Source organism: Bubalus kerabau, chromosome 6, assembly GCF_029407905.1.
Source record: "Bubalus kerabau isolate K-KA32 ecotype Philippines breed swamp buffalo chromosome 6, PCC_UOA_SB_1v2, whole genome shotgun sequence".
Taxonomy (NCBI): Eukaryota; Metazoa; Chordata; class Mammalia; order Artiodactyla; family Bovidae; genus Bubalus; species Bubalus kerabau.
In genome coordinates this window covers 25,734,262-25,760,660 of record NC_073629.1, presented here as the reverse complement: position 1 = coordinate 25,760,660, position 26,399 = coordinate 25,734,262, and the positions used below count along the sequence as shown (strand labels likewise).

The window sequence follows — 26,399 nt, the reverse complement described above, 5'->3', positions numbered from 1 at the left end:
TTCCATATATATCATTGCCCTAAAGATTAAAAACTACAGCTCTAAAGCTTCTAGAAGAAATATTGAAAAATAGATTCAAGACTTTCATCTTATTAAAACATTTTTAGATCAGTCTAGAAAGGACTAACTGTAGAAGAAACAAAAATGAATAAATTGAACCTTTTCAAAATCCAAAACTTTTGACTATCAAAATTCACCATTAGGAAAAATGACAGTCAAGCCACAAACTAGGAGAAAGTGTTTCAAGACATATATTATAAAGGTCATTTTTTCAATAATATGATAACCCCTAAAATGGGTAAAATTTTTAAACAGGCACTTCACAAAAAGAGACATAGAAATGGTCAGTTCAGTTCAGTCACTCAGTCATGTCTGACTCTTTGCGACCCCATGAACCACAGTACGCCAGGCCTCCCTGTCCATGACCAACTTCCAGACTCTTCCCAAACCCATGTCCATTGAGTTGGTGATGCCATCCAACCATCTCATCTTCTGTCATCCCCTTTTCCTACTGCCCTCAATATTTCCCAGCATCAGGGTCTTTTCAAATGAGTCAGCACTTCGCATCAGGTGGCCAAAGTACTGGAGTTTCATCTTCAACATCAGTCCTCCCAATGAACACCCAGGACTGATCTCCTTTAGGATGGACTGGTTGGATCTCCTTGAAGTCCAAGGGACTCTCAAGTTTTCTCCAACACCACAGTTCAAAACCATCAATTCTTCAGCACTCAGCTTTCTTTATATTCCAACTCTCACATCCATACATGACTAACGGAAAAACCATAGCCTTGACTAGACGAACCTTTGTTGACAAAGCAATGTCTCTGCTTTTTAATATGCTATCTAGGTTGGTCATAACTTTCCTTCCAAGGAGTAAGCATCTTTTAATTTCATGGCTGCAATCACCATCTGTAGTGATTTTGGAGACCCAAAAAAAGTCTGACACTGTTTCCCCATCTATTTGCCATGAAGTGATGGGACCAGATGCCATGATCTTAGTTTTCTGAATGTTGAGCCTTATGCCAACTTTTTCCTCTCCTCTTTCACTTTCATCAAGAGGCTCTTTAGTTCTTCTTCACTTTCAGCCAAAAGAGTGGTGTCGTATTTGGTGACACCTCAAATATCAATATCTGAGGTTATTGATATTTCTCCCGGCAATCTTGATTCCAGCTTGTGCTTCCTCCAGCCCAGCGTTTCTTATGATGTACTCTGCATAAAAGTTAAATAAGCAGGGTGACAATATACAGCCTTGACATACTCCTTTCCGGATTTGGAACCAGTCTGTTGTTTCATGTCCAGTTCTAACTGTTGCTTCCTGACCTGCATATAGGTTTCTCCAGAGGCAGGTCAGGTGGTCTGGTATTCCCATCTCTTTCAGAATTTTCTACAGTTTATTGTGATCCATACAGTCAAATGTTTGGCATAGTCAAGAAAACAGAAATAGATGTTTTTCTGGAACTCTCTTGCTTCATCGATGATCCAGCAGATGTTGGCAATTTGATCTCTGGTTCCCCTGCCTTTTCTGAAACCAGCTTAAACATCTGGAAGTTCACGGTTCATGTATTGCTGAAGCCTGGCTTGGAGAATTTTGAGTGAGATTTACTTTACTAGCGTGTGAGATGAGTGCAATTGTGTGGTAGTTTGCGCATTTTTTGGCATTGCCTTTCTTTGGGATTGGAATGAAAACTGACCTTTTCCAGTCCTGTGGCCACTGCTGAGTTTTCCAAATTTGCTGACATATTGAGTGCAGCACTTTCAACTCACGTGTAAAAAATGCTCATCATTATTGGTCAACATAGAAATTCAATTAAATGTTAATGCAAAATGAAATACTACTACAGACACCTAGTATTTCTAAAATGAAAAATTATTTACAACACCAAACAGTGGAAAGTATGTAGAAAAAGAACTCTTATACATTATTAACGGCAATACCACTTTGAAAAAAAACATTGGGCAGTTTCTTGTACATTAACATATATACCTACCTGAAGTCAGTAATTACACTTGTGGGTATTTATCCAAATGTAATGAAAACATATAATCATAAAAAGTCTTGTACAAACATGTCATAGCAGCTTTATTCATAATAGCCGAACTGAAAACTGCCCATATATCCAATAAGGACAGAATATATAAGCAGTTATGGTATATTCATGTAATGGAATACTACTCAGCAATTAAAAAAAAGAAGTCAAGAGTGCATACTGCATGATTTCATTTACAAGAAACTAGAAGACAAAACTAATACACTGTGAAAGAAATCTGAACAGTGCTTGCCTCTAGCAGGTCAGACTTGACAGTGGGACGGGCGTGAACCTTCTAACGTGACTGAAATATCCCACCTTTGATAGGAGAGGGGGTTACATGGGTACATACATTTGTAAATATTTAAACTCACAATTTAAGGTTGTACATTTCACTGGATGCTAATCATGCCTTCAAAAAAAGAATATAAACAAATCTCTCATAATTGTAAGTTTACTGTTTTTCAACGTTTGTTTTTTATTTTTTGAGGCTATTATAGTTAGGCTATTCGTATTATACACATTGTATATATATACATGTCACATATGAGTATGTGTATAACCAATGAATTGACTGTACAATCATTATGGGATGTGCCTCTTTATTTCTAATCATCTGACAACTTTGCTGTGCTCCATCATGTTCCATTCTTTGCAACACCATGGCCTATAGCATGCCAGGGTCCTCTGTCCATGGAATTTTCTAGGCAAGAATACTAGAGAGGGTTGCCATTTCCTCCTTCAGGGCATCTTCCCAACCCAGGGATGAAACGTGTGTCTCCTGTGTCTTCTGCACCGGCAGGCTGATTCTTTACCACTAGTGCCACCTGGGAAGCCCCCTAATCTTTTCATCCTACAAATAAAATCAGCTTGTCTGTTTATTGCTTAGTGTTTACACTTTTGTATTTTCCATTCTTTCACTTTAAACCTTGTGTCATTTAAAAGGTACGTTTCATAAAGAACATATAGCTTGTTATTTTTAAGTTGTCTGATAATCTTAATATTTTATTAGGAAATATTTTGTTTCCCTGCACTTGACATAATTACTAATATATTTGGGCTTCAGTCTACACCTTACAAAATTTGTTTTCTACTAGCTTTGTAAATTCTGTGTTTCTTTTTATCTTTTTTGGGGGGGGATTAATAATTCTCATTTTTTTTTAAATTTTATTTTATTTTTAAACTTTACATAATTGTATTAGTTCTACCAAACATCAAAATGAATCCGCCACAGGCATACATGTGTTCCCCATCCTCAACCCTCCTCCCTCCTCCCTCCCCATTCCATCCCTCTGGGTCGTCCCAGTGCACCAGCCCCAAGCATCCAGTATCGTGCATCGAACCTGGACTGGCAACTCATTTCATACATGATATTTTACATGTTTCAATGCCATTCTCCCAAATCTTCCCACCCTCTCCCTCTCCCACAGAGTCCATAAGACTGTTCTATACATCAGTGTCTCTTTTGCTGTCTCGTACACAGGGTTATTGTTACCATCTTTCTAAATTCCATATATATGCGTTAGTATACTGTATTGGTGTTTTTCTTTCTGGCTTACTTCACTCTGCATAATAGGCTCCAGTTTCATCCACCTCATTAGAACTGATTCAAATGTATTCTTTTTAATGGCTGAGTAATACTCCATTGTGTATATGTACCACTGCTTTCTTATCCATTCATCTGCTGATGGACATCTAGGTTGCTTCCATATCCTGGCTATTATAAACAGTGCTGCGATGAACATTGGGGTACACGTGTCTCTTTCCCTTCTGGTTTCCTCAGTGTGTATGCCCAGCAGTGGGATTGCTGGATCATAAGGCAGTTCTATTTCCAGTTTTTGAAGGAATCTCCACACTGTTCTCCATAGTGGCTGTACTAGTTTGCATTCCCACCAACAGTGTATGAGGGTTCCCTTTTCTCCACACCCTCTCCAGCATTTATTGCTTGTAGACTTTTGGATCGCAGCCATTCTGACTGGTGTGAAATGGTACCTCATAGTGGTTTTGATTTGCATTTCTCTGATAATGAGTGATGTTGAGCATCTTTTCATGTGTTTGTTAGCCATCTGTATGTCTTCTTTGGAGAAATGTCTATTTAGTTCTTTGGCCCATTTTTTGATTGGGTCATTTATTTTTCTGGAGTTGAGCTGTAGGAGTTGCTTGTATATTCTCAAGATTAGTTGTTTGTCAGTTGCTTCATTTGCTATTATCTTCTCCCATTCTGAAGGCTGTCTTTTCACCTTGCTAATAGTTTCCTTTGATGTGCAGAAGCTTTTAAGGTTAATTAGGTCCCATTTGTTTATTTTTGCTTTTATTTCCAATATTCTGGGAGGTGGGTCATAGAGGATCCTGCTGGGATGTATGTCAGAGAGTGTTTTGCCTATGTTCTCCTCTAGGAGTTTTATAGTTTCTGGTCTTACATTGAGATCTTGAATCCATTTTGAGTTTATTTTTGTGTATGGTGTTAGAAAGTGTTCTAGTTTCATTCTTTTTTTTTTTTTAATTTTATTTTATTTTTAAACTTTACATAACTGTATTAGTTTTGCCAAATATCAAAATGAATCTGCCACATAGTTTCATTCTTTTACAAGTGGTTGACCAGAGTTCCCAGCACCACTTGTTAAAGAGATTGTCTTTAATCCATTGTATATTCTTGCCTCCTTTGTCAAAGATAAGGTGTCCATATGTGCGTGGATTTATCTCTGGGCTTTCTATTTTGTTCCATTGATCTATATTTCTGTCTTTGTGCCAGTACCATACTGTCTTGATAACTGTGGCTTTGTAGTAGAGCCTGAAGTCAGGTAGGTTGATTCCTCCAGTTCCATTCTTCTTTCTCAAGATTGCTTTGGCTATTCGAGGTTTTTTGTATTTCCATACAAATTGTGAAATTATTTATTCTAGCTCTGTGAAGAATGCTGTTGGTAGCTTGATAGGGATTGCATTGAATCTATAGATTGCTTTGGGTAGTATACTCATTTTCACTATATTGATTCTTCCAATCCATGAACATGGTATATTTCTCCATCTGTTAGTGTCCTCTTTGATTTCTTTCACCAGTGTTTTATAGTTTTCTATATATAGGTCTTTAGTTTCTTTAGGTAGATATATTCCTAAGTATTTTATTCTTTCCGTTGCAATGGTGAATGGAATTGTTTCCTTAATTTCTCTTTCTGTTTTCTCATTATTAGTGTATAGGAATGCAAGGGATTTCTGGGTGTTGATTTTATATCCTGCAACTTTACTATAGTCATTGATTAGTTCTAGTAATTTTCTGGTGGAGTCTTTAGGGTTTTCTATGTAGAGGATCATGTCATCTGCAAACAGTGAGAGCTTTACTTCTTCTTTTCCAATTTGGATTCCTTTTATTTCTTTTTCTGCTCTGATTGCTGTGGCCAAAACTTCCAAAACTATGTTGAATAGTAATGGTGAAAGTGGGCACCCTTGTCTTGTTCCTGACTTTAGAGGAAATGCTTTCAATTTTTCACCATTGAGGATAATGTTTGCTGTGGGTTTGTCATATATAGCTTTTATTATGTTGAGGTATGTTCCTTCTATTCCTGCTTTCTGGAGAGTTTTGATCATAAATGGATGTTGAATTTTGTCAAAGGCTTTCTCTGCATCTATTGAGATAAGCATATGGTTTTTATTTTTCAATTTGTTAATGTGGTGTATTACATTGATTGATTTGCGGATATTGAAGAATCCTTGCATCCCTGGGATAAAGCCCACTTGGTCATGGTGTATGATCTTTTTAATATGTTGTTGGATTCTGATTGCTAGAATTTTGTTAAGGATTTTTGCATCTATGTTCATCAGTGATATTGGCCTGTAGTTTTCTTTTTTTGTGGGATCTTTGTCAGGTTTTGGTATTAGGGTGATGGTGGCCTCATAGAATGAGTTTGGAAGTTTCCCATCCTCTGCAATTTTCTGGAAGAGTTTGAGCAGGATAGGTGTTAGCTCTTCTCTAAATTTTTGGTAGAATTCAGTTGTGAAACCGTCTGGACCTGGGCTTTTGTTTGCTGGAAGATTTTTGATTACAGTTTCAATTTCTGTGTTTGTGATGGGTCTGTTAAGATTTTCTATTTCTTCCTGATCGAGTTTTGGAAAGTTGTACTTTTCTAAGAATTTGTCCATTTCTTCCACATTGTCCATTTTATTGGCATATAATTGTTGATAGTAGTCTCTTATGATCCTTTGTATTTCTGTGTTGTCTGTTGTGATCTCTCCATTTTCATTTCTAATTTTATTGATTTGATTTTTCTCCCTTTGTTTCTTGATGAGTCTGGCTAATGGTTTGTCAATTTTATTTATCCTTTCAAAAAACCAGCTTTTGGTTTTGTTGATTTTTGCTATGATCTCTTTTGTTTCTTTTGCATTTATTTCTGCTCTAAGTTTTAAGATTTCTTTCCTTCTACTAACCCTAGGGTTCTTCATTTCTTCCTTTTCTAGTTGCTTTAGGTGTAGAGTTAGGTTATTTATTTGACTTTTTTCTTGTTTCTTGAGGTGTGCCTGTATTGCTATGAACTTTCCCCTTAGGACTGCTTTTACAGTGTCCCACAGGTTTTGGGTTGTTGTGTTTTCATTTTCATTCGTTTCTATGCAAATTTTGATTTCTTTTTTGATTTCTTCTGTGATTTGTTGGTTATTCAGCAGCGTGTTGTTCAGCCTCCATATGTTGGAATTTTTAATAGTTTTTCTCTTGTAATTGAGATCTAATCTTACTGCATTGTGGTCAGAAAAGATGCTTGGAATGATTTCTATTTTTTTGAATTTACTGAGGCTAGCTTTATGGCCCAGGATGTGATCTATCCTGGAGAAGGTTCCATGTGCGCTTGAGAAAAAGGTGAAATTCATTGTTTTGGGATGAAATATCCTATAGATATCAATTAGGTCTAACTGGTCTATTGTATCATTTAAAGTTTGTGTTTCCTTGTTAATTTTCTGTTTAGTTGATCTATCCATAGGTGTGAGTGGGGTATTAAAGTCTCCCACTATTATTGTGTTATTGTTAATTTCTCCTTTCATACTTGTTAGCATTTGTCTTACATACTGCGGTGCTCCCATGTTGGGTGCATATATATTTATAACTGTTATATCTTCTTCTTGGATTGATCCTTTGATCATTATGTAGTGACCATCTTTGTCTCTTTTCACTGTCTTGTTTTAAAGTCTATTTTATCTGATATGAGTATTGCTACTCCTGCTTTCTTTTGGTCCCTATTTGCATGGAAAATCTTTTTCAAGCCCTTCACTTTCAGTCTGTATGTGTCCCCTGTTTTGAGGTGGGTCTTTTGTAGACAACATATGTAGGGGTCTTGTTTTTGTATCCATTCAGCCAGTCTTTGTCTTTTGGTTGGGGCATTCAACCCATTTACAGTTTTCCCCTCTATGAAATTATTGGTAAAAATTTAGAATTGGTCTATTTTGTTTTTAATTATAGTTTTTGCATTGAGACATTTCAAGCATACAGTTAATAGGGAAGGTAGCCATTCCCTTCTCCAGATGATCTTCCCAACTCAGGGATTGAACCCAGGTCTGCTGCATTGCAGGCAGATTCTTTACCAGCTGAGCCACCAGGGAAGCTCTAAAATCTTAACATTTTGCTATATTTGATTTAAATCTTTATTGTGAATTTTAAACATATACATACAGTTGAAGTCTCCTGTATTAATTCTCTTTTTAAGTATTTATTACTGCAGCACAATTTTCATGAAAGCAAAATGATTGGGGAGAGTTTCTCTTTTACAGAGAATTATTTCAAACATCACACACTTCCCAAGAGGAACAGTTGTGTCTCTTTTCTTCAGTGATAAGAAATATGTATTTAAATTACAGGATCTATATCTCTGAACTGAATGTGCTTCATTTAGACAAAGTGCTCATGTTCAGTTGTGTCTGATTTACATTTCCGAAGAGGATGAGATGGCTGGATGGCATCACTGACTCGATGGACGTGAGTCTGAGTGAACTCCGGGAGTTGGTGATGGACAGGGAGGCCTGGAGAGCTGCGATTCATGGGCTCGTAAAGAGTCGAACATGACTGAGCGACTGAACTGAACTGAACTGAACTGAACAAAACAAAGGCAACAGATAATGACTGTTCCTGTTCCACTTATTGACATAGGACATAAACCTGGCACTGATCACTTTTTTTTTTTCATATCCTGCTTGCATCTTTTTTTTTGAGTCTCACCATTCTTGGTCAGTTATTTCCTATTCTACAATCCTAATTTCCCTATTCAAAGAGACATCTTTAAAAAGGAACAAACTTGAGGAAATAAACTGTCCCTAAATATGTTCCTCCTGTACATGAATTTTCAGTTTCCAAATCTCCTTGACTTACACAATTGTAATGAACTCTCAAGACAACCCTGTGAGGGAGGCTGACAGATTTTATCCTCTCTATTTCACACAGGTGAAAACTGAGTTCTAATATCCTTGCCTAACATCACAAACTCACTTAATGAGGAAACTGGGGAGGAAACAAAATTTTCTAAAGCTCTTCTTACTGACCACATTTTAAGTGAACTTTCAAGAAGGCATCAAAATGTGCCTTCCATGGTGTCCTTCTAAATTTAACTTGAATCTCTCATTAGCCCAAGACCTGCCAGGCTTTTACAGCCTTCTCAGAGCTGCCACTTGCTCCCATACCGATAGCACTTCTCTATCTTGTTCTTCATTTTGACATCCATACCATATACTTCTGGTCTTCACCATGCTAAACAGCTCAGCTTTTCATTCCTTCGAGGCTCTGTTTTTGGCTGGGTGACAGGATACAACTTGATAAATTGATAGCCAGGGCATTTTTATTACCATCATATACCCAGAACACACTGGCATTTTGAAGGCAGAGGAGACAACATCTTCAGTCAAGTCAGGAATCACAATGATAGGCACTTTAGTGTCAAAAGACCAAAGATGAACACGAACACAGTTTAACTGCATTGGATAAAAATCCCATTAGAAATAGTAGTCAAAGACATAGATTAATTATACTCTGTGAACTTGGAGCCCCAAGGAAATGGAAATCATGTTTCTTCTTGCCCACATCCTGTATAATTCCCTATACTGTAGGCTATGTGAAAAGCTGAATGCCAAATCTGTTTGATGATGCTGAACTCTCATTCCCCTCAACTTTCTTAACATCTCAAGGTTGCCAACCTGGGAAAGATATCACATCTTATTGCTTTTCCAGCCCTTAGTTCCAAGGGTAATAAGGTCCCTAGTTACTCCCATAAAGCACTGAGTTTGCTATCCACTTTTAGGCTGTCCATGTATCTGGAGGTGTAACATAATCCCTGGTTTTTAAAAAAACATGATAAAGAGAAAAATGTACAAATGAGTCCCTGGCTCACAGAAGAAAAACCTTTTCAGCATCAAGTAAGGGAAAGAATAGGTTAAAAAAAAAAATGACCTCTGTAACAAACAAGCACAGTTTTTTCTTTGACAGCTAGCTCTGAATCACATATCCTTTGGTGTTAAAAGTTTGATTTCATACTGTGACAATACACTGGAACTGATCTGAAGTTTCTTCTTCCAAAGGCTCTCCTATCCCTCAGCCTCAACCTTCAATCTGTCCTTTTTGTCTCTTTATCCAGTATTCAGATTGTGAATTTCCTTTGGAGGGCTGTTTTCTACCAGGTCAGATTTTTGTTGAATGCCCAAGAGCCTGATGTAATTCTGACCAGTATTGATGAACTGAGCAAAGTCACTAATCATTAAGTAAAAGTTACTCCTGACAAAGGAGGAAGGGGGTTGAGAGGAAAGATGAGGCAGGGGGCCTGTGGAAAAGCAGTAGTGTTTTGACTCTTGAACTTGGCAGATTTCAGACAAAAGCTGCTGTATGTTTTACACCCAAAACATCAGTGTAATGGAATACGCTAATTGCTGTCATCAGGATTTTAGATGCAATGGAGAGTTGCTGGAAGTCCTCACACGTAGAATTATTAGGAACACCCTCCGAAGAAGAGGAGTTAAGCACTGATTATAAAGGTGCATGAAAGTCAGACCTGAGGACAGGGCTACAGACAAGTGTCAGTTACGCCTTTATCCCTGTTATCCGTATCACAAATTTCTGGATTTTTCATTATCCTACTTAAGGAAGACCAGGCCAGGGTGTCTGCCTCTTCACCACCATTCTGCCTGTCTAACTTGCTAACTAAGGATTACATTTATTGGTATAATGTGACAGCAACCATGATTTAAAACTCAACACTATGTAATTTTCCAAAATTATAAACTGTTAAGTTTTAAAATCACAGGCTCTCAGTTATCCACCCACCCCAGAATAACAGATGAAATACTCTTGGATTTTCTATCAAATCTAAGTATATTTTCCATTTTTAAAAGCATACATAGAGGGTTTTTTTAAAAGAAGTGACCATAGTTTAGTCCATAAAGCAAGTCTTAATAATTTCCAAGAATGAGTGTGCTATAGACCTCACACTCTAATCACCAATCAAATAAATTAAAAAAGATATAACAGAATTTTGGAAATAAGTAGAAGTAAAGGTGAATTACAATACTACCTGTGAAAAAAATTTGGAATACAGCTAAAGTAGTGATTTATAGGCAAATTTATAAGCTTTAATGTTAATGATTATATTAGAAAGTAAAAAACACTGAAAAGCAAAGGGCTAGCATACAATTCGGGGAAGGCAATGGCATCCCACTCCAGTACTCCTGCCTGGAAAATCCCATGGACGGAGGAGCCTGGTAGGCTGCAGTCCATGGGGTCGCTGAGGGTTGGACACGACTGAGCACCTTCACTTTCACTTTTCACTTTCATGCATTGGAGAAGGAAATGGCAACCCACTCCAGTGTTCTTGCCTGGAGAATCCCAGGGACAGGGGAGCCTGGTGGGCTTCCGTCTATGGGGTCGCACAGAGTCGGACATGACTGAAGTGACTTAGCAGCAGTAGCAGCATACAATTTAAGAAGTCAAAAAGGAATGACATAATAAAATCAAAGACAGAAGAAAGTTTAATAAAGAACATACATCAATGAAATAGAAAGCAAAGAAACCATAAAGAAAGACCTCCACATTGCCCAATTTGGATTCAGTTACATTTCCTGATTAAATCTACTTTGTCCTAGAAGTCAGTTAAACTATGGGTGGATTACTTTTACTGTGTGATCACTTGATTTTAGACTCCACAAAGGTTGGCCTTTATAAGGTTTTCCCCTTAGTCTTAAAGTGAAGTGAAAGTGAAAGTTGCTCAGTCGTGTCTGACTCTTTGCTACCCAATGGACTATACAGTCCATGGAATTCTCCAGGCCAGAATACTGGAGTGGGTAGCCTTTCCCTTCTCCATGCGATTTTCCCAACCTAGGGATAGAACCTAGGTCTCCTGCATTGCAGGCAGATTCTTTACCAGCTGAGCCATAAGGGAAGCCCCTCTTAGTCTTAAGGTCAATATTTTAGTCATGAGACATAATCATCAGCTTAACGAATGCTCATTCTGTGGTTTCAATGCAAAGTCCAAGCCTCTCTAACTGGATTCAAACACTAAGCCTTTGACTCCCCTGCAATGGAAAGGCATTAAAACATCTGCTCAGCACCATCAGCCTTACAGCTGTTGTTTTTTTCCTTTGTAGTCTTTCCTTATGCAAAGACCATTCAGCAGTCAGTCAAGAGTTCGAGGAGAGCTGATCTGTAGATTTGAGGGATCCTTCCACTGTGGCACATTATTTTTTAGATTTCTACTCTCTGTCTCCTCAGGACACTTAGACAGCAGTCTTGTGTTTGAGCTCCTCAGCACCATACAGATTTGGGACTATCCTCAGAATAAAAGCCTTATAAATATGAATCTCATCTAGTGTGATCCCCTCCAATCAAGTGTCAAAGCCCTTTCCGTTTTTGATTACCTTTGGTCCCCCTCCAGTGCTTTTTAACAGTTGATTTTTATATTTTGTGCAGAGTTTATACCTGTTATTGGCAGGAAGGTTAGTCTGATGCAAACTGCTCCACCATTACTCAAACCCGAAATCAGTTCTTAAGCTTGACATACTTAGAAAATGGTATGCTTCTGATGGATTCTTAAAAAAGTTCAGTACATAAAATAACAATTCTCCTGCAGCATGTTTAATCTTGAGGATACTTCATTCTCCCAAACTTACATGTCTATGCCGAAACTCTATTGCTGTCCTTCAAAGCTTTTAATCGACCACTTCTTATATGAAATAAACCTTGATTTTTAAAAATCCATTCACCAGGCACTGATATGTGTTTAACAGACATCATTTTTTTTTCCAACCCTCACAACAACCTGAAAGGGAGGTAGTATTTCAATGTTCATGTCATAGCTGAAGTCAGCTTAGAGAGAAAAACTAGTATGTCCAATATTACACTGTTTAGAAACTAAGAAATCTGGGATTTGAACCAAGAATATTCTATATATGCTCTTGCACATTATGTTACAGCCTCTTGGCATAACTCTCCAACCAAAATTTCTTTTTTCTTTGAATTCCCTTAGCACATTAAATCCTTTTGGCCATTAATCATACTCGGCTTCGTTATCAAAGTGTGTTTCTATTCCTCTACGGGTCTTGAAGTCAGGGGCCATATCTTTTTTTTTTTTTTTCATGACCTTTCATGAGAAACTGTAAAAGAGACTTGGGTCTAAATCCCACTCTCTCACTTCCTGGATGATCTTGTACAAAACCATATAACCTTTCCAAAATTTTCCACTCATCGAGTGGAGACCACAGTACTATATGTTTATAGTAAAAATTAAGACGATGTACCCGATTCACAATAATCATCAGTAAGTTGTAGCCAGTGTCATTAAAGTTCTTTGGAGGTATTTTCTTACGTAACATCTTATTTACTCACCACCACCACTACAAAGTCATTTGTATCTCCATTTTCCAGAAGAGAAAACTGATGCTTTACAAGAGCAGTGTACTTTCAGCAACTGTTTCTGAATGACAATCAGCACGGCCTTCAAATACTTCTCCAGGCCCACAGATTCTTGCACTAATAAGGAACCCTTGCCCACCTTCCCCCTTACATGGGGGCAAGGTGAAAGGTTGGGTAGCAGCTCTCAAATCAATCTTTGAAAGTGAAAGCAGTTGACCCTTTGCCAGCACTCTCTGGTCTAATTGACTTCCCGCAGTGAAACCTTTATTTTGAAACAGGACTCCAGAGCCACCACTGGCTAAAAAGACAAAAATAATGTCGTTAACTGTGTTTATTTTGCTTGGGATAAAGTGTCCTGAACTCATAACAAATGTCCTCTTGTTAGCAAATGGAAAGGTATAATTAAGACAGCTTTTCCACCACTTTTAACGAGCTTTCAGTTTCCTCTCTACCACACCCCCTCATTTTTTTAATGAGATACCAATTTCCTCCTGTCCAGCACTCACAGATACTTTAAGCAATAAAACAGACAGCTTTGATTTTCATCTTAGTGTGGAGTTTTGGTATTAATTTATTCATCTGCGACCTGCATCACACTCATCTTGTGCTAAATGGCCTGTTAATCTTGAAAAATTAACAAGGTATCTCAGGCCAAAATATGAAAGAGAAAAGGGAAAAAAAGTGAGAGAAGGAGGCCGAGGAAGGGAAAGGTTTCTGCTTAGGGTAGCATGGAAACATTGATATTTTCACCCTACTGCCTTGAACTTCAGCATCTTCAGGAAACACAGGCCCACAATGAAGACTTTATCCTGGTTTCCTGCAACCTCTCTCCAATTAAGGTGCAAGTGTAACCTAGTCTGTTCATCAACAGGGAAGCTGGTTGGGGCCTGGCTGACGTCAATAGAGACCTTGCTGTGGGGCCAGGAGTAGTGCACAGCTCTGGGAAGATGTGTAGGTGGTAAAGGGCAGAGAGAAAGGCGTTTATAAAGGCTGTAGAATCAACTCAGCCCAGCCTGCTGCCTGCATAGATTCCTGTCCAGGCTTCCTTCCTAGCCCAGCCTTCTCTGGAGAGAAGTGGCTTTGCCAGATTTGGGCAGCAAACTGCTTATTCACGAAAAGTTTTTTAAAATAACATTAATAGCTCTTTAAGACTTTCAGAAGTCCTGGAAATGAGTTCAAAGATTAGATCTGCACTCAGCAAAAAACTATATACCTTGTTCTATATATGCTTTACCCCTCCTTACCAAAGGCCCCATTTATGTACTGTGAGTTGGAAACCATGTGACCCTATTAAATCAGATTAGCTGTTTCTAACACAAAATGTACTTGCTTCCACTTTTATCTGTGATTGTACTTTTGTTTCTCCTCCGTGTAAACAACTTTAAAAATCATCATCATAATTAAGCTTCACTTTTTAAAAACTCAAAATTATACTGAGATATAATTAATGTACTGTAAAATTCACCCATGGAAAGTGTATAATCCATAGTTTCAGGATAATTGGAAAGTTGTGCAAACATCATCAGAATCTAAGTTTAGAACATTGTCTTAATCCTAAAAAAAAACCCCACAAAAAACCTTAATATATTAGCAGTCACTCCCCATTCCTCCTCTAGCACCCCACCTCCCACCCAATCGCAACCCAAGGCAAACACTCATCTCCCATTGCAATAGATTTGCTTATTCTGGACATTTCATATAAACTGCACCATATGATATATGGCTTTCTGTCACAGGTTTCTTTAAATTAGCATAATGTTTTCAAGGATCACCCATGCTGTTGCATAGATCAGTATTTCATTCATTTTTTATAGTCAAATAATACTTCATTGTATGGATATACTACATTTACCCGCTCATCAATGGCAGGACACTTGGGTTTTTTCTACTTTTTGGCTATTACAAATAATGCTGCTGTGACATTCAAGTTTCTGTGTGGATATATGTTTTCAATTTTGGGAGTAGTCAAATTGCTGGATCATTTGGTAACTCCATGTTTAGTATTTTGAGGAGTTGCTTCTCTCACTTTACATTCACACCATCAGTGTATGAGGGTTCAAATTTCTTTATATGTCCTCAAGACATTGTTATCATCTGTCTTTGTGATAACAGTTATCCCAGCAGATGTGAGTAGTCTCACTGTGACTTTGTTTTTCCTTAACAACTAATGAGCAGTTTTTCACTTGCTCATCAGTCATTTGAATTCCTTCTTCATATAGATGCTTATTCAAATCCATTGCCCATTTTGAAATCAGGTTTCCTTTTTATTGCTGACTATAAGAATTCTTTACATATTCTAGATGTCACTCCTTTATCATGAGTTCCAAATATTTTCTCCCATTCTGTGAGCTGTCTTTTCACATTCTTGATGGTATCATTTGCAGTACATACGTTTCCAATTTTGATGAAATTCCATTTACCTATTTTTTCTTTTGTCACTCACGCTTTGGGTATCATTTAAGATTTAAGGTCATAGAGATTTATTCTTATATTTTCCTCCAAGAGTTTTATGGTTTTAATGGTAATGTTTATGTCTACGATCCATGTTGAGTTAATTTTGTATTTGCTTAGAAGGGGTCCAACTTCATTCTTTTGCATGTAGGAAGCTAGCTGTCCTGCCACTGTTTGTTGAAAAGATTATTTTTTCCTCCTTGGACTTTTTTTGTACCTTTATTGAAAATTAACTGACTATTGAAAAAAGAGAAGGGTTTATTTCTGTACTCTAAATCCATTCCATTGACCTGCATATCTATTGTTATGCCAGTACCACACTTCTGGGTCCTATAGCTACAGGAAATCATGGCTACAGGAAATTTGGAAAACATAAAACGTTGAGTCCTTTAACTTAGTCCTCCCTTTTCTATTTGGCCATTCTGGGTGCCTAGAATTTCCATGTGAATTCTGGAATAAGTTTACCAGTTTCTGTAAATAGGGAAGCTGAGATAGTTATAGATATCATTCAAAATATGCAGATCAATTTTAGAGGCACTGCCATTTCAACATTATTAGTTCTTCCAATCCATGAACATAGGATATGTTTCAGTTTTAGATCTTTTAACTTTCTTTGATGATGAAAGTTTTATAGTTTTTAGTACAAGTTTTGAACTTCTTTTCTTAAATTTACTAAGTATTTTCTTCCTTTTGATGCTTTATTATAAATGCAATTGCTTTCTTAATTTCATTCTGACTTGTGTATTGTTTCTGCATGGAAATACAATAGATTCTGTATAATAATCCAATATCTTGCAGTTTTGTTGGACATGTTTCTTAGTGAAAATACATTTTTTTTAGTGAATTCCTTAAGATTTTTTCTATATATCTCATCATCTATCAGAGGTAGTTTTACTTTTTTTCTTTTCAATCTGGACATCTTTCTTTTTTCTTGCTTTAATGTAAAGTGTATTTATTTTTTTTAAAAAAGCAAAATAAACTGCAAGTCTGTCTTTGTTTATGGCTTTTCCTTGTAGTCTTTTACCAAAGTAGGGTCTTTCTTTGCAGCTCTAGCCAGGCAACAGAGAAGACACCTTCCATAAAAGGTTGTCTGGGACAGGGTGAGAACATATTTGGCCCATATTTTCTCTGGGGAAAATAGCAGCTTAGTCATGGCATCTAACCCCAGTCTGCCTCTAGCCCTTGAGGAAGACCAGGCAAGGGGCGGAGAGAGGTGCTCAGGGCATTGCCTGCTGTGCACGCATCTCTGTCATGGATTCTGAAGCAAGAGGCAGCTCTGGGGTACAGATGTGGTGGCTGGAATGTTAAGGGTTCTGGGATGCTGTTCAGCAATGAGCTGGCAAAACTAAGGAGTGAAAGCATTTTGGCCATTCCTATAGTTGGGTGACTGTCATTACTGTTTTTTTTCATTTCTTTTTCTTACCTGTTTACCCTGAGTAGAATCTTCAGTACAATGATGAACATAAGTGGTAAGAGCAGACTTCTTATCTTGTTCCTGATCTTTGTTGCGTATTTTTCACAGAGGCATTTCATCATTTGGAAGAAGTTCCCTTCTATCCTAAGTTTTTTCTTGAGTGATTTTATAAGGAAAGCATTGTCTTTGTCTGAGGCTTTGTCTTTACCATGTGGTTTCATCCTTTTCCTATCAATATGATGTGACACTGATTTCTGCATTCATGGAATAAATCATGGTGCATAGTCCTTTCTGAATCACGCTAGATTTGGTTTGCTGGTACTTTGTTGGAGATACTTGAGCCCATATACATAAGTGATATTTGTTTATAGTTTTATTGTCTTGTGATATCTTTGCTTATTTCTATTATCAGTGCAATAGTGACCTCATAAGATGAGTTAGGAAGTGTTTCCTTCTCTTCTGTTTTTCTAAGAGTTTATGAGCAGGTGTATTAATTCTTATTTGAATATTTGATAAAATTCACCAGTGAAGTGAATAAAGCCTGGGCTTTCCTTTGTGGGAAGTTTTAAAATTACTGGCTAAATATCTTCATTTTTATAGATCTGTTCACACTTTCTCTTTCTTCTTGAGTCAGTTTTATTAATTTGTGTTCTTCTAAGAACTGTCCATTTCTTCTAAGTTATCTAATTCATCGGCATACATTTATTCAGAGTATACTCTTAACAATATTTTTCATTTCTTTAAGGTTGTTTGTGATGGCCCTTCTTTCATTCTTGATTTTAGTAATTTTTTTTTTTTCTGGGTCAATCTAGCTAAGTATCTGTCAATTTTGTTGATTTTTTTTAAAGAAAAACATGATTAGTTGATTTTCTCTATTGTTTTTATTCTATGTATTATTGTCTACTTTTAATATTAGTATTAATAGTTTATATTAATATTCTCTACTTTTAGTATTATCCCAGCTATCCTCTTCATCGATACCTTGTACTGCAAGTCATCCAGGCCGATGTCACTTGGAGAAATGTGGCTCACACTAGCAGTCATGTCCTATTACTATCAGTTTCTCAAAACAGTCATATAGCCATTTGCCCTAAATAAACGAAAGAACTAAGGGATAATGAGGGAGAACAAAATCACCATTTTTTTCGTGGCTTTTTCTCCAAGGCTTTTAGAATTCCTGTTTGGTTCCTTAACTTTATACTTGGAACCACCTGTTTTACAAACTGACTCAGCTAAGATCCAATACCAGGAATGCCAATACCAGAGATGCATATCATCTCTGTCCCTTGCCCATGGAAGATACTGATTATCTTATAATTTTTTCTAGGCTCATATGACCTTACAGCTCTCAACATAGGGAGACTCCACATAACCACTACCAACATCTATGGTGCAGGGGTTGTAACCCCATCATGTATACAATACAAACGCATATATATGTTAACCAAAGACATATACTAGACTTATTACATCAACACTGTTTGTAATAGCCTCACAGAGAAAAAACTACCAAATACTCATCAACAGTATTTTGAATAAATCAGCATGGTATCTTTACAAAACGGGTGACTATTATACAGCAATGAAAATGAAAGTTCTACAACTATGGTGGATAATATAAATGATCTTTACTAACATAACGCTAAACCAAAGAAGCCAAACATGAAATAATATATATTGTAGGATTCTACTATATATAGATTAAAACCATGCAAAATGAATCTGTGTTACTAGAATCCAGGATAGTTGTTACCCTTGGGAGGAAATTAGAATCATGAGGGTGGTTTCTGGGGGATGGATAATATCTGTTTTTTGATAAGAGGCTCAGTGTCACCCAGACTGTACTGAGTTTGTAAAAAATCTTCATCTGGTAGTCTTATGATGTAAGTATTTCTCTGTATTATATTTCAGCATCACTTTTTTTTTAACCAGTTTGGTTTACTCATCTCCTTAAGCAGATAGTGAACTTCTCCAGTTTTGGAACCATGTTTCTATTTCATTGAATGTCCTTTAGAATTAGGCCAGCGATGGAAACACAAAAGAAATATGTTTGCTTTACTTATTTGCTATTCCTACTCTACATTTCAAGTATTCCAGTCCCTGATGAAATCCCACTTTTTGGAATCTGGCATGTATCTGATTCTGTAATCTATCCTTTATCCACTCGGTACAATATCCCTGGAAAATTTTGTAACTTATTCCAAGCCAGACTAACTCCATGGTGTTCCTACTCACATTCTGGTTGCTATTTTTGATACTTCAACTTTCTTCCTTTGGTGTTAGACCTTGACAAATTGTAGGGTTAGGACTACTCCCTAGTAACCTAGGTTGGACAAATCAATCGGGAAAATGTGAAAGAAGAAAATTTATTGGCACAGAAGCTTGTAGTGTATCTAGAAATCATACCAGTCACACACTGTTCAGTCCTCAAACAGAAAAATGTTTAAGTACACTTAAATGCTACAAGGAGATCAAACCAGTCAATCCTAAAGGGAATCAGTCCTGAATATTCATTGGAAGGACTGATGCTGAAGCTGAAGTTCCAATACTTTGGCTATCTGATGCGAAAAGCTGACTTACTGGAAAAGTCCCTGAAGCTGGGAATGATTGGAGGCAGGAGGAGAAGGGGATGACAGAGGATGTGTTGGTTGGATGACATCACCAACTCGATGGACATGAGTTTTAACAAGCTCAGGGAGTTGGTGATGGACAAGGAAGCCTGGTGTGCTGCAGTCCATGGGGTCACAAAGAGTCGGGCACGACTAAGCAACTGAACTGACTGAAATGCTATAGATATTGCCATTTATATGTGTAGCTGGGCCACTTTCAGTAGCTTTTGAACTGGGGCTTCAATGTTTATGAGTGTAATGTGTTACCTTGGAGGTTGATACAACTATATGTAAGTTTAGGCCAAGCTCAGAGAAGTCCGTTTGGTCAGGTAATAAAGAATGAATTATGTTGTGATGACAAATAACCTCCAAATCTCACTGACTTTTATAATAAGCGGACTTCCTTGGTGGCTCGGACAGTAAAGCGTGTGCCTACAATGCGGGAAACCTGGGTTTGATTCCTGGGTTGGGAGGATCCCCTGGAGAAGGAAATGGCAACCCACTCCAGCATTTGTTTTTGTTCAAACTATATTCATTATACATCATCTATGGCTCTGCTCAACCTCATCTTCTATCTAGGACCCTAGCTGAAGGAATGATATTTTTCAGGGATATTCCTAGTCTTGTGGTAGAAAGAAGAGAGAATATTGTGTTATGGCTTTCTTCTCAGAAATGGCACATATCACGTCTGTTCATATTTAAGTGGCCAGAGCAAGCAACATAACCAAGCCCAACATCAACAGGGAAAGGATACATAATCCCTACATGTGGGAAAAGAGTATTTGTAGCAATAACTTACCATAGCAGTAACACTGAAAGGAAAAGGATATGATCCCTCCCTCTATTAACTTATAAACAAATGAGGATAATAATCACATTCCATATTTTTCTACTTTTGATTTAAGTTCTTATATTTTTAGCCTGAACAATTAGGGTGAGAACACGAACTAGACATTAGTTGAACAGAAACTATCTTTGTTACAACCTTCCTTTGACCTTTTCAGAGTCTTCTCTCCCACACCTCCACATAATGTGGAAAGATAGAGGCAGGTGTCTTTCTCAAAGCATCTGGTTGATGGAAATAGGCATGCGTTCACTGATGTACCTGGATCCATTTATAGAACTATCCTCATTGAGCACAGGTATGTTGTATGAAGAATAATAAAGATAATAGAAGACAGACCATTCTAGACTCTGCCCTCCACTTACAGAATGAATGAGCCAATTACTATTTTCTAAAAATGTCTAAAGATTGCCTTTGAGAAAAAAAAATGGAGGAGGGAAGGAAAAACAGAAAGAACACAAAGGATTTTTAGGGCAATAAAAATACTTTGTATGATATTATTAATATAATGGTGGATATAGGTTATCATAAGTTTGTCAAAATTCATAGAAATTACAACACCAAGGGTGAACCCTAAGGCACACTATGGACTCTGTTTGATAATGATGTTTCAATGTTGGTTCATCAGACACACCAATAATGTATACCAATCTGGTGGCAGGGGGCTGTTGACAGTGGAAGAGGCTATACATGTGTTGGGGACAGAGGGCAAATGGGAAATCTTTCTACCATCTGTTCAATTTTTCTGTGAACCTAAAACTGCTCTAAAAAATAAAGTTTATTAAAACATTATGGAAGTCTTCCTTATTCTTCAAAAGTCAGGAGACTGTAAAATCCCTAGAGACATGCTTCCTAAGTCATGGAAGTGGCTTTGCTCACAAGACAGCTGCCCTCTGCTCTGTCATAACAGAACTGGTCAGTACTGCATCCTCTAGGTAGTCCCTACAGGATGCAGATCACTGGACAGGTAAGCAGTGTTCAACAGAGAGAACTTCTAGTTATCTGGAGTAGATGAATTGAGCTGCAACTGTCCTGATTAAACAGATCAGGCACTACCTCAGAGCTGCACAAACAGCCAGGTGTCTAGATGAAGGGTGCTGAGTGAATCAGTTGAATTTCGTTTCCCCTTTGATTCCAAGCACAGGAAAGGTCTGTCACTGCTGTTTGTGCAAAAGAAAGAGAGGGTGGGGTTGAAGAAGGAAAAAAAGAGGCAATGCAGCACAAAGCCCATCCTTAAATTCCTCTGAAAGGAGGGTGGCGAATGAAGCGATGAGGAGGAGGGGGAAGATTAAAAAAACAAATGTGTGCCCGGGATCCATCTGGAAGCCAGATACTCAGTGTGTGGGCAAAAACCCTCTTCTGTTCCAGGTGCCGTCTCTGGTGGCTGTGCGGCTCAGTCTGCCCCTCCCTTTCCCCAAACCACAAGCCATTCCTACACCTCTGCAACTCCTCCAAGACACATAACTTAAAGTCTGAAAGAAGTTTTCTAGCAAAACCAACTAATATTATTTTCCCTACCTATTGTCTCATGAAGAGGATTTTAGATTACATAATCATGAGCTGTTGGACCATGAAGGGACTTGAGAGAGAAGTGTCATAGAAAAAAGGGATAATTGTCAGATATGAATTTCAATTCTGACTCCCACTCATGAGCTAAATAAACAAGTTAGTTAATTTCTCCAAAACTCAGTTTTCCTAATTTGTAAAATGGTGATGAAAACAATATAACCCTTATTCTTTATACATTCATCCATCTATCTGTTCATTTAACACATATCTATATAGTGCTTACGATGAACCGGACATCAACATATGACGTGTCCAGTACATACAGTAGAGACCCAAGGTATAGTTCTTGGCTTCACATGGTTCTTAGCTTCATGAAGCTTACAGTGTCTCTGCTGGAGAAGGCAGACATCAATGATGAATCACATGAATAAATTAATAAATGTGATGTGAAGTCAAAAGGATCTCTGGGGTAGTAGTATTAGGGCTGAGATATGAAGGATGAGTAGGAATTAGTGTAGTGAGGTACAGTAGCAATGGGACAAAGTGGTAGATTTGTCTACTTTGGGTAGAGGGAACAATTTGTTTGAAGGTGCTGAGGGATGACTGCTGCTGCTGCTAAGTCGCTTCAGTCGTGTCCGACTCTGTGCGACCCCATAGACGGCAGCCCACCAGGCTCCCCCGTCCCTGGGATTGTCCAGGCAAGAACACTGGAGTGGGTTGCCATTTCCTTCTCTAATTCATGAAAGTGAAAAGTGAAAGTGAAGTCGCTCAGTCGTGTCCGACTCTTCACGACCCCATGGACTACAGCCTACCAGGCTCCTCTGTCCACGGGATTTTCCAGGCAAGAGTACTGGAGTGGGTTGCTATTGCCTTTTCCAGAGGAATGAGTACATTTTCATAAACAACAAAAACAGCACAAAGAACATGAACAAAATGAAAATAGCACAGCCAGGTAGAGCTAAAAGGAAGAAAGGATGGATAGCAGACCATTTAATGTATTTTGAACATTATCTGAAGTGAACAGGGCAGCCAGAGAAGGGCTTTCAGCAGAGGAATGCCTATTAAATAATGTGTGTAAAACATCATTTTGACGGGTATTTCATAAGATGTTTCTGTGAAAAAATGCACAGAAAGTGTATTTGTGAAAACACACACATACACACACACAAATAGTCTCATTTCTTCATTTTTATGATGAGAAGTCATAAAACCTATCACATGATTTCAGAATGACTGAAGAGAATAAGAGTACGATCATTGTGAGTTGTGAAATGGGCTTCCTTGGTGGCTCAGCTGGTAAAGAATCTGCCTGCAATCAGGAGACCTGGGATCGATCCCTGGGTCAGGAAGACACCCTGGAGAAGGGAATGGCAACCCACTCCAGTATTCTTGCCTGGAAAATCCCATGGACAGAGAAGCCTGGTGGGCTATAGTTCATGGGGTTGCAGAGAGTCAGACATGACTGAGCAACTAACATTTCTTGAAGCAAGTTTTTATTTGGATTGATATTAAATAAGGAATCTACTGGGGTTTAAATAAATTGATGTTATTTAAGAAAAGATTATCTATTTGACTTTTAATCCAGGAATATTCTCCTTGGAATGGCCCAGGAGTCATGGCATTAGATCCATGGAGAAAATATAAACCTTGCTCAGGGCAATACCTTGTAGGTAGTTCACCAAATAAATCACAAGGTATCAAGATAAATTCAAATTTCAGATAATCAACAATCTTTTACTATAAGTATGTCCCAAATATTACAGAGAACATATTTATACTAAAAAAAATTTGTTATCTGAGATTCAAATTGGGCATCCTCGAATTTTATTTGCTTAATCTGACAACCTTACAGTCTATAGGGAGCATCAGTCATATCATTTGTAATACTATTATTTGTTGGTTCTCAACTTTTAGAATTGCTCTATAGGTGATACATCAAATATTTAATATTTATAGATCAGAATGTAAATTTTAACAATTTTTCATTGTTAAAAAAAAGGCATATGGAGTGGAGGGTGAGAAAATGGGTGAAGGAATTTTTTTTTTAAATGAAGGAAGGCATGCAAGACAGAAGATGGAGAGAGAGGAGAACAAGGAAAGGCAGAAGAATGGTGGTAAGGGTCTTTATTTTAAGTAGAAGGCAGTTGAGATACTGGTAGACGTTGATGTGCGTTGCCTTATCCATCTATTTCTGTGTTTTATGTGCCAGAAAAAGTTGTAGGAAATTTCATGTACCATACTTAACTTAAAGCATAAATACTGATTGCTTCTGAGTGGCCTTTTTTAAAAAAAATATATATATACTTTCAAAGTCTGGTTTGTACCACCTTAAGAAAGGAAGAGCACCCCCAACTTTATTAACTGCTGTCTAAAGTAGTTCACTGAAAGTCATCTTTATCCAATGCGGTTGGGACCAGTAGTTAACGTGTTGCTCAAAAAAGCCAGTTAAAGTGAGAAATCATAAAAAATGATATACACATAGCTTATGCATTTTATTATAATTTAAAACATGTGAATGACTATTTATGTGCCAATCTTTTGATGAGAGGCCAACACTTTTTCTTTGAGTATGAATCCTTGAGTATGAGTTCTGTGTCACCAAAAAGCAACATCTCTCATTTCCATTTATAGCTTCTATAAAATGTAATGAGAATTTAAGTATGTTTTTAAAGCAATCCGAGTGCAGAAGCCTGTGTTTCTAAAAAAATTTCCTTCACCTTACACACTGTCTTGCCTACAGCAACTTTTAAAATGATTTTACTGAATCTTTCCAAAGCATTCAATATAATTTCTTGCAGAAAAACCCAAACAACTGTTTCTTTGCATTCATATTCCATTGATTTTAATACTCTTTCATTACATTATAGAATTATATAACCAATAAGACAGGGATATACTGGGCAAACTTTTATAGTAGCATATAAAATCTACTACTACTGGTACTTTTTTTTTTTTTTAATTGAGGTGAAATTCACATTTTGCTTCCAAGGCAGTGGAAATAAAACAGTCAAATTATTTAGGCAAGTAAATCTTCTTAGAGGATATACTACTGGGAAGAAAAAAAAGAGATTAAACAATTTCTGAAGTCCAATTTCATTCAAAATGTCACCATAATATGTATACTGATATCATTATTCAGTTTCTCAAAATGTGACATTTTCTACTTTTCTAAAATTGTGGTACTTCCATAGAAGGATATTATACTTCTTTTGCAGCTTGATTATTTCTTCTTTCCTTTACTCCCTTAAGGGTGGCACAGGGGAAAGGGGAATAATCTATTTGTTTAAGAGCCTATGAAAGATAAGTGGCAGGTTATGCTGGAGATAAATTCTCAGAAAACTTATTATATCCTCAGTTCCTTCAAGAAATCTATTTTAATGAATGTGTAATCTTACTTTCCAGGCTAGTTCAGCCAGAATGCTGCAATAGAGAAAACATAATCACATTATGGAAAAAATGTTTCTATTTAGTTTTTTTCAGAATTGTAGCACTCCTGGCCTTATCCCTTCTCAATCAAGAAGGTCCATGTCCTAAAGCATAAAATTCCTTTTTGCTTCTAGAATTAAATTCAGTTTCATAGACCAGGCTAGTCCCAACTTTCTTAGCCATAAGTATAATGCTTTCCATTAATTTTTAGAATTCAAGTTTAAATTGGGCTGTTTTCCTTATGACTAACTTTCAGTAAAGCCAAATTTTTGCAAGTAACTTTTTAAAAAGCTTCTTATATGGATTTTCTGTTTTCAAATGTTTCTTTAAACCAAGAAAAGAGATTCATTGTTGAAATGATGGATTTTACTTTTTGTTAAAAAAGACAGAGTGCTCAGGGTGGGGTCTGGTCATTTCCTGCTTAAAAACACAACTATAAAGATCAGTCATGCGAAAGGCCTAAACAATCTGACAAGATCCCTTTAAAGGCAATAGCATATAAAGGTAATTCCCAACAGGGAGCTTAGGGAAAGGTAGCTGGGTTTAATTCACCCTTAATGAACAGTTTCTCCTACTGGTAACACTGCCTCAGTACAGGAGCCATCAGGGCAGGCCAGGACACTCCTCAGGAGAGCACGTTTCCTTGGCTAAAATGAATGGATCTTTTAAAGACTTAAAGGGCTCTAAGTCTGTTGAAATCCTATTATTCCTTACAAACCCAGATTAAAGGCTACCTCTTTCCTCGATTGAACAAGTCTGAATTGACTGCCCTTTTCTGAAATCCCATTGTATTTGCTTCATTTATTTTAGTTCACAGAGATTATACTTAAATTTTAGTTTTTAACAAATCTGACCTCTCCACTAGATTCTAAGCAATTTGAGGAAAGGATTCTGTATCATTTGCTAGTGTATCTCCAAGGCACTGTTCTAGGAACAAAGGATATAAGATAAAATAAAGATGCATTCATTCTTAAGATCATAGTGTAATGGAGGAGAGTATTCTCTAAATAAATGTTTGAAATACAACTTGCTAATGGTTATGTTAAAAGTGTGTACAAGGCATTATGGAAACAAAGAGGAGGGAAGAAACTTATTTTGTTTCAAGATTTAATAAAGCATTACAGTTTTACACATACACACTATCTTAGCTAATCAAATGCACGAACTTCCAATCCTAAAATGCACCTATTTATACATAGAAACTTGAGGTCTACATTTGACATATTTTTAAGTTGTCTGAAGAGCCCTCTACTATCCT

General features: G+C 37.2%; 1 protein-coding gene across 1 annotated transcript in view; it reads right to left on the bottom strand.

Annotated features, from left to right (window-relative positions):
* LOC129654864 (sperm-associated antigen 17-like) overlaps window positions 1-26,399 on the bottom strand; it is a 257,575-nt gene that overhangs the window by 224,954 nt on the left and 6,222 nt on the right. The window contains exon 3 of the transcript XR_008715623.1: window positions 12,646-13,186. The gene's annotated coding sequence lies outside the window, so the exon portion shown is untranslated. Of the gene's footprint in view, window positions 13,187-26,399 lie in introns of the transcript that reaches the window.